Source organism: Brassica napus, chromosome C7, assembly GCF_020379485.1.
Source record: "Brassica napus cultivar Da-Ae chromosome C7, Da-Ae, whole genome shotgun sequence".
Taxonomy (NCBI): Eukaryota; Viridiplantae; Streptophyta; class Magnoliopsida; order Brassicales; family Brassicaceae; genus Brassica; species Brassica napus.
Genome location: NC_063450.1, coordinates 1,661,429 through 1,671,178, shown reverse-complemented (window position 1 = coordinate 1,671,178; position 9,750 = coordinate 1,661,429). Strand labels below are relative to the sequence as shown.

The 9,750-nt window shown below is 40.0% G+C and overlaps 1 non-coding gene across 1 annotated transcript; it reads left to right on the top strand.

The window, feature by feature from the left end:
* The first annotated feature begins 8,599 nt into the window (after nucleotides 1-8,599).
* Nucleotides 8,600-8,706, top strand: LOC125590849. The gene has a single exon (XR_007326851.1). It is a non-coding gene; the product is annotated as a small nucleolar RNA R71 (small nucleolar RNA).
* Nucleotides 8,707-9,750: the final 1,044 nt, after the last annotated feature.

The window sequence follows — 9,750 nt, the reverse complement described above, 5'->3', positions numbered from 1 at the left end:
ACTTCTCTACACTTCTCTACACTTCTCTACACTTCTCCATACCTAAGATATTTTACAAAAGACTTAAAGCTTAAGAAAATACTTAGTGGAGTGGGCTTGATTCACCTTTGGCCCGACCGGATCTTTGGTTGTCTTCATGGACGTTTTGGGTTAAAACGGGCCGTGACATGGTGCAGTCTTTTGGTAGCCAATTATGGGATACAGCACTCTCACTTCAAGTCATGTTAGCTTCTCATGATATAGATGTGAAAATAGGGTTTTTGCCTATTGCAAATGTTGTAAAAATAGTGGGGTGAATGTCGAACCAGTCCAAGTGATGTGAATCAGTGAGAATACAAGTCATTTCTTAAGCTAAGCAGATTCAATAGTGGTGAGTGTGTGACAAGTAGCAATAGCAAACAGAGCAATACAACAAGGTTTTAATCAATTTAGACAAGTGAATCCATGGGTATTGGGAATTGACTTCAAGTAACTAAGATCCAATCTAGGTGACAAGCTTTCAATCAAAGTAATCTCTTAAGTCTAAACACAATTTTAGACAAGTCCTATGTCTAGGTAAATGTCCATTTGCTTAGAAATCATTAAACATCAAATGTCTTTGGCTTAATTCAATCAAGCAATCTTTAAGTTCAAGTTTAATAACTATCTAGCAATTTTAACATCAAGTGTCCTTGGCTAATCTCACTAGAGCTTAGTTGAGTTGATTCAAACACTTCATCTAATCATGTCTGATGAGAAGTGTTTAGAAATCAGGTTTAGAGTGATCAAGACTAAACAAGCATTAAAATACTCAACAAGCAAGTTTATACAAGGATCTAATACAATAACACCATAGATCTTCACTAAGTTACTCTAATCTCCCTAACCCATAAATTCTTAAGGAAACTACTCACTACTCTTCATGATAAACCCAAGAATCAAAGAGGATTTGGTGTTAATCATGATTAGTAATCAAGATAGTCAAGCAAATTCAAGAGAATAAGAAGAAAAGAAACTAAAGATTCAAGTTTTCTCTCTAAAGAGTTCTTGTGTTCTTCATAAAAAACTAGATAGATCCCCAATTTTTGTCTGAAAAGTAGTTATAGAAGACTAAAACTCGAGCTGGGTTAACCCAACAAGCCTGGTTGACCCATAAAAACAGATATTTTTCTCCGTAGCGACCATAAAAGGTCGCTACCAGAGGTCGCTACGCCTGTAGCGACATGACATGCCCGCTACGTGTGGCCGCTAGGATACTTAGACGATTTTTTCCGCATTCTTGAACTCATAGCGACCTCATGAAGTCGCTATAGCTGGCCGCTGTAGAAGGCGCTTGAAGTCCTGAACGCATAGCGACCTTATGATGCCGCTACGGCAGACCGCTATAGAAGGCGCTTCAACTCTAGCGGTCTCTCTAACCCGCTACACACTCCCGCTATGGTACTTAGGCGCCTCAGCTCTATCTTCTGTAGCGACCATCTTTTGCCGCTACGCCTGGCCGCTAGGAACCTTCAACGACTCATCTTCATTCTTTTGGCATCAAAACACCTCCAATGGTCCTCTAACTCATCCATGGTGCTCTCCAACACCTGATATGTACAAATGCAATGATATGCAACCTAAATGTGCCTAAATGATGCTCTAAATGACCAAACCATGCAAGAATAAGAAGTTAAAAACATGTAAATTCACAAGATATCAACTCCCCCACACTAGTCCTTTACTTGTCCTCAAGTAAACTTTCAAGTCCTAAGAAGGAAGAAGTTTGAAAAAGGGAGCTCATAGCCAAAAGACACACATCCTAGCTCTTCTACAACATTCCAATTGATCATAGCAAACAATCATTAGTCATTCTTTTATCAGTATAGCTTCTCAATGCCTATCAAACTCTTTTTATTTCTTTATACAAAGTGCAATACTCATCAATCAACAAGTAACTTCAACCAATTCTCACATTCATTCACACACACACACACAAGGTGGATTCTCACAAATGGGCACATGATCTCAATCACTTGGCTTGGTAGATTAATGGTCTTTTATGAATGAAAAGAAAGGTTCAAATACAATCTTTTTAATGGTGGTAATCACTCAAGAACAAGGAGCATGATCATTATGCAAAATTTATCTAAGACTAGGAGCAATTCATGCATACATAGCTCATTCTCATCATTCTACTCTTCTTCCTAAGTGATTACAAATTCTACCCATCTTTTATATTTCAAAACCCAAGTATATACACTTCACTCACATTGCTCACCAAGTGAACTCTCTCTTTTTTTTTTTTTTTTTTTTACATGATCAACCAACTAAGAACTTGACACTCTTTTTCTTTCCCCATTATGATCTTTCATTCTTTTTTTTTTACTTTGGGGAATTCTAATTGACACACTTAAGAGTTTTTCTTCTTTTATTTTCTTGGTTCCTATTGGTTTTCTTTTTTTATTGACACTCTTTGATCTTTTTTTTTTTTTCTCTCTCAAACCCAAGATATAACAACTTCAAAACACACAAACTCACTCACCATCCTAGATGCTAGTTCAAATGAGGATCTTATGCTAGCAATAGATGAGAACAAACATATGTCGCTCCCAATACTCTCAAGATTTTGCACATAACAAGCTATCAATAAGAGACCTCACTCAACAAATCAATATTGGTTTCAAAGAATGGCAAGGGTTCAAGGGAATGGGAGTGCCATTTGGGTTAATCAAAGGATAATACATGGAATAAGATAACCCAAATGTGTATGAAATCCATGATCAAGTATGCAAGTGCCCATATGCAAGAGAGAATAAATTCGTTATGCCCAAGTTCAGTTTGTAATTGGTTTCAAGAACAATGTCAATATCATATGAGCCACATGTTTCAAAAAGAGTTTTCAAGGCTCAAGAGATGCTTGTAGATATGTTCTTTTCATGGCAATTTCAATCATGGCTCCCTATGCATAATTCAAAACACACAACACTTTTTAATTTTTTTTTTATTTTTTTTTATTTTTTTTTTTTTAGAAATCACAAGAAAATCCAAAATGCAAATCATTAAAATCCACACAAATGCAAAGTGCTAGATATGTCAAATGCAAATCATCCAAATAAAAACAAGCAAAATGATCAGTTTTTATAGTACCTCCACCACACCCGAATCACACAGTCTCTTGTGTGACTTTGAATTTAGAGTGGTTTACATGATAGGTAAAATAAAAATTACTAGAGATGTGGAGAGATTTTAAACCGGATTAGAGTAGTTACCTTGTGACTGTAGCGACATGAGCATGTCACTATGGATATGTCGCTACGGTCCTTAGCCAAATATTGCATTCTCCTCGTTTGGTCGTAGCAACATGTGGATGTCACTATGCACGTCGCTAAGGTTGTCCGTAAAGGGTTATAGGCGACATGTGTGGGTCGCTATGAGCATGTCTCCACAGCACTTGTGTTTCTTTCCTAGCCTCTTTTGAAACCTTTCCTTTTCCTGAGCACCTTCCAAACTGAAATCACACACAATTCACACAAACAAACACACAAACAAGGATAGTTCACACAATTTATTAAAAACATTCACACATATATACAAAGGATACTCTTGGGATTTCCTCCCAAGTGAGCTTGTTTTAAGTCTCTAGCTTGACTTTGCCTCCTTTAGGTTAGACTGTGGTTGGATCGGAAAGTGGAACTGAAGTTCCCAGGTCTTCCGATTTGGTTCCCAAGTAAAGCTTAGCCCTTTGTCCATTGATGGTGAACTCTCTTCCATCAGAACTCCACAAAACTATTGCTCCATAAGGTTTAACCTCTTTAACCTTGAAAGGACCAGACCACCTTGACTTGAGCTTGCCTGGAAACAACTTCAGTCTGGAGTTGTAGAGAAGAACTTGATCTCCTTCTTTAAAGTCTCTTTTCAGGATATGTTTGTCATGGAGAGCCTTTGTTTTCTCTTTGTAGATCTTTGAACTTTCAAAAGCTTCAAGTCTTATCTCATCAAGTTCGTTCAGCTGGATCAATCTCTTCTCCTTGGCACTCTTGATGTCAAAGTTCAGCAACTTGACTGCCCATAGTGCCTTGTACTCAAGCTCAACTGGTAGATGGCAAGACTTTCCATAGAGAAGGTTGAAAGGTGTAGTTCCCAAAGGTGTCTTGTAAGCTGTCCTATAAGCCCACAATGCATCATCAAGCTTGATGGACCAATCTTTTCTTGTAACCCCCACAATCTTCTCCAGAATGGACTTGATCTCCCTGTTGGAAATCTCAACTTGACCACTTGTTTGGGGGTGGTAAGGAGTTGCAACCTTGTGCTTCACACCATTCTTCTTAAGGAGGTTTGCAAACAGTTTGTTGATGAAGTGAGACCCTCCATCACTGATCACAACTCTTGGAATCCCAAACCTTGGAAAGATTATGCTCTTGAACATTTTTAGAACCACCTTTGCATCATTGGTTGAACTTGCAATTGCTTCAACCCACTTAGAGACATAATCTACAGCCACCAGTATGTACTTGTTGGTATAAGATGAAGGAAAAGGCCCCATGAAGTCAATACCCCAGACATCAAACACTTCAACTTCTAGGATGGGGTTTTGAGGTATTTCATTCCTCTTGGTGATGTTTCCTCTTCTTTGACAAGAGTCACACCTTGAGACAAAGTCTTGGGTGTCTTTAAACATGTGAGGCCACCAAAATCCAGCTTGTAGCACTTTTGCAACTGTCTTAAATGTAGCAAAGTGGCCTCCATAGGATGATCCATGACAATGTGTAAGGATCCCATCAATTTCTTCTTCAGCCACTGCCCTTCTATAGAATTGATCTCTACAAAGTATGTAGAGGTAATGCTCATCCCAATAATATCTCTTCACATCCTTATAGAACTTCTTCTTGGCATAACCTTCAAGGTTCAATGGCTCTTTTCCACTAGCTAAGTAGTTGACTATATCAGCATACCAAGGACCCTTCTCATCAGCCGCCTTCACCTCTTCAAGTTTCTTTCCTGTCTCACAAACAGCTACCACTGCATGAATAGCCATCATTTGCTCTTCTGGAAGTCTGTCATCAATAGGGATTCCACACTCCACCTTCAACCTGGACAGGTGATCAGCTACTCCATTCTCAACTCCAGGCCTGTCCTTGATCTCAAGATCAAACTCTTGTAGCAGCAGAATCCACCTCAACAGTCTTGGTTTTGCATCTTTCTTGGCTAAGAGGTGTCTCAATGCAGCATGATCAGTGTAGACAGTCACCTTTGACCCAACCAAGTAGCTTCTGAACTTCTCAAATGCAAAGACAATGGCCAATAGCTCCTTCTCAGTTGTAGAGTATTTAGCTTGAGCTTCATCAAGGGTTCTACTTGCATAGTAGATCACATGTGACTTCTTGTCTCTCTTCTGGCCTAGGACTGCTCCTACAGCAAAGTCACTTGCATCACACATGATCTCAAAGGGGAGATCCCAATCTGGCGGTTGAACTATGGGTGCACTGATGAGTGCATTCTTCAGGTTTTTGAAAGCTTCCATACATTCCCCATCGAAGTGAAATGCAGCTTCTTTGCATAACAGCCTGGTCAATGGTCTAGCTATCTTAGAGAAATCCATGATGAATCTTCTATAGAAACCGGCATGACCCAGAAAGCTTCTTATATCCTTCACTGTTCTTGGTGGAGCTAGACCAACCATGACATCTATCTTGGCTTTGTCCACTTCAATTCCTTTCTCAGAAACTTTGTGTCCAAGAACAATCCCTTCCTTGACCATGAAGTGACACTTCTCCCAATTGAGCACCAGGTTAGTGTCCTCACATCTCTGTAATACCCTGCAAAGATTTGACAAACAAGTAGCAAACGAAGAACCGTATACAGAAAAATCATCCATAAACACCTCCATTACATCCTCAATAAGATCAGAGAAAATTGACATCATTGCTCTTTGGAATGTTGCTGGTGCATTGCACAGTCCAAATGGCATCCTTCGATATGCAAAGGTACCATAAGGACAAGTGAATGTCGTTTTCTCTTGGTCATTTGGGTGTATAGGGATTTGGAAAAATCCAGAGTATCCATCAAGGAAACAATAATAAGGATGGTTAGCTAGCCTCTCTAACATCTGATCAATGAATGGTAAAGGGAAATGATCCTTTCTAGAGGCTGCATTCAGTTTTCGATAGTCAATGCACATCCTATGTCCAGTTATTGTTCTTGTTGGTATTAACTCATCATTTTCGTTCTTAACAACTGTTATGCCACCTTTTTTAGGAACTACATGCACAGGTGAAACCCAATTGCTATCAGAGATAGGATAGATCACACCAGCATCTAACAATTTGATTATCTCTTTTTTAACAACATCTTTCAAATTAGGATTTAATCTTCTTTGGTGTTCAATTGAAGTTTTAGATTCATCCTCTAGATGTATCCTATGCATGCACAAAGATGGTGAGATTCCTTTAATGTCATCAAGTGAGTATCCTAGTGCTTTTCTATACTTTTTAAGTTCATTTAAAAGCATAGACAATTCATTCTCAGTCAGCTCACTACTCACAATGACAGGATATGTCTCATTAGGTCCAAGGAAAGCATACCTTACACCATGGGGAAGAGGTTTAAGCTCCACTTTTGGTGCCTTGAGCTCACTCCAATCAGCTTCATGGAGGTTCTCTTGAATGTCTGCTGAGGCAGCATGTTGAGTCATTTGTGGCAACTCCATGAACTCATCTTTTCCATCCTCCTCAAGGTGAACATCTAGCCTTCTTACTAGCTCATCACTCTCTTTGTTTTCAATCATTTGGGTCTCTCTTTCAATGGTCAGGGCATGTTGAAGAGAGTCCTCAATCGCTAACTCCTCAAGGAAATCATCAGCCAAGGCATCCATCTCATCAATGTAGAATATTTCTCCTTGAGTTGTGGGCTTCTTCATCATCTCCTTGATATCAAAATGGAGAATGTGATCTTTTCCAAGGTGGAGATCAATTGTGCCATCTCTCACATTCACCATTGCTCCAGCAGTTGCCAAGAAAGGTCTTCCAAAGATCAAAGGATCTCTAGGCTCTTCATCCATCTCAAGCACTACAAAGTCAGTAGGCACTTCACAATTTCCTATCTTGACAGGAAGATCTTCTAGGATGCCAATGGGGAGCTTGACAGATCGATCAGCTAGCACCAAAGAGATCTTGCACTTTTTATATTGTGTAAACCCAAGCTTCTTGGCAATGGATAGTGGCATGAGGCTGACACTTGCTCCCAAATCACATAGACATTTCTCAAATGTCAAAGGTCCAATGGCGCATGGCAGGGTGAAACTACCAGGGTCTTCTAGCTTCCTTGGGACAGTCAGTCTCTGAATAATGGCACTGCACTCATGAGTAAGAATCACCATCCCTTCCATCTCTTTCTTCTTTTGTTCTACAGCATCTTTCAAGAACTTGCTGTATTGTGGAACCAGCATAAATGCATCAATTATGGGCATGGTGAGCTGAACTTCACTCATTTGCTTGTCAAACAAGGCTTTGTACTTCTCTAGGAGTTGCTTCTTGAATCTTCCAGGAAAGGGAAGCTTTGGCTCATAGGGAGGAGGAGTGAACAATTTCTCCTTTGTTGATGTAGCAGCCTCATTTTTGTTCTCAACTTTCTCCTCTCCAATCTTTCTCTTGCCCTTAGCTTCAACTATCTTCTCCAAGATTTCCTCATTAGTCTTCTCATCCACAATCACCACATCATCATCTACATTGATGACCACCTCCCCACCTTGTTTCTCATTATCCTTAATGAGAACTTTAGGAGGCAACTCTCTTCCACTCCTTAGGGTGATTGCCTTCATTGTCTCCTTTGGGTTTTGTTCAGGCTTTCCAGGTAGGGAACCTTGTTGGCGACTTGAGCTGGCTGTCATAGAGACAAACTGGTTCTCCAAGGCTTTGAACTTGTTGTTTAGATCATGGTAATTCCCATCAATCTTGTTGTGGAGATTTTTCAGCTCATACCCTAATTGTTTCTCACTTCTTGTTTGTCCCTCCAATAATTGTTTCAGCATAGCTTCAGTACTACTCTCTTGTGGAGGTTGTGTTGATGATCCAGCTTGGTCTTGTGCAGGTTGACTTGGTTTTGGTGAGAATCCAGGAGGGAAGTTCTGTTTGGGTTGGTAACCACCTTGGTTGTTGTTGTAAAATGGCTTAGGCTGATTGTTGTAGAATGGTCTTGGCTGGTAGTTGTTGAATGGCTTCTGTTGGTTGTTGTAGAAGGGTTTCTGTTGGTAGTTGTTCTGGTATTGATAGTCAGGCTCCTTCTTGTACCATGTACCCTGAGCATTGACATAGTACATATCTTCTTGGCATTCTACTCCATCAACTTCAGCAACCATATGTAACTCCTCTTTCTTGGTCTTTTCTGATAGTAGCATGTCAATCTTGTCTTGAAGTGCTTTCAGCTCTCTCTCTTTGTGGTCATATCTTCTCCTCCACCACCTCTGTCTCTTCTATCATATTCATCATTGTAGACAGAGTCACTCTGTGCCATGTTCTCCAAGAGTTCTAATGCATCTTCGACAGTCCTCCCCAAGAAGTTTCCATTGCTTGCAGTGTCAAGCTGGCTTTTGAATTTAGGCAAGACTCCTCTGTAGAAAGTGCTTAGCAAGCTCTCATTGTTGAAGCCATGGTGGGGACATTGAGACAAGTAGCTTCTGAATCTCTCCCATGCCTCTGAAAATCCTTCAAGTCCTCTTTGTTGAAAACCAGAGATCTGATTTCTAAGGTTGGCAGTCCTTGTAGCAGAGAAGAACTATTGAGGAAGGCCTTCTTGCATTCATCCCAAGTGGTGATAGTATCACTTGAGATGTTTTTCTCCAAAGTGTGAGCCTTGTCTCCCAAAGAGAAGGGAAACAATCTGAGCTTGAAAGCATCCTCTGAAACTCCATTTGTTTTTGACAAGCCACAGTACTTATCAAATCTGTCAAGGTGATCTAGTGGGTCTTCCAAGGCAAGTCCATGGTACTTGTTGTTTTCAATCATGTTGATGAGGCTGGACTTGATCTCGAAATTATTGTTGGCAACTGGGGGTGCCCTAATGCCTAACCTATTCCCATTTATGTTCGGTTGATCATATGTACCGATGGCTCTAGCTTGGCGTTGTGGTTGTCTAGGTCGAAGGTTGGCAGCTCCTTGACCATTGCCCTCTTCAGCTTGAGGTTGTTCTGGAACTGGTTCCATCATAGGTTCTGATCTTTGTATCTGAGCCTCTTGCTCTTCTTGTCTTAACCTTCTCATGTTCTCTCTTTCAAGTGTTTTGATATCTGTCAAGGGAGTAAGATGTGTAGTGCCTCTACTTCTTAGGTTCATGCACCTGCGATCACAAGTAGATGAAGAAGTAGAATTAGTAACTTTAAAACAAAGTAAAACTCAGTCTCAAGCAAAGACTCAAACTCAATGTCACAATCAGACTAGGATTGGCAACGGCGCCAATTTGATAATAGGGTTTTTGCCTATTGCAAATGTTGTAGTATAGTGGGGTGAATGTCGAACCAGTCCTAGTGATGTGAATCAGTGAGAATACAAGTCATTTCTTAAGCTAAGCAGATTCAATAGTGGTGAGTGTGTGACAAGTAGCAATAGCAAACAGAGCAATACAACAAGGTTTTAATCAATTTAGACAAGTGAATCCATGGGTATTGGGAATTGACTTCAAGTAACTAAGATCCAATCTAGGTGACAAGCTTTCAATCAAAGTAATCTCTTAAGTCTAAACACAATTTTAGACAAGTCCTATGTCTAGGTAAATGTCCATTTGCTTAGAAATCATTAA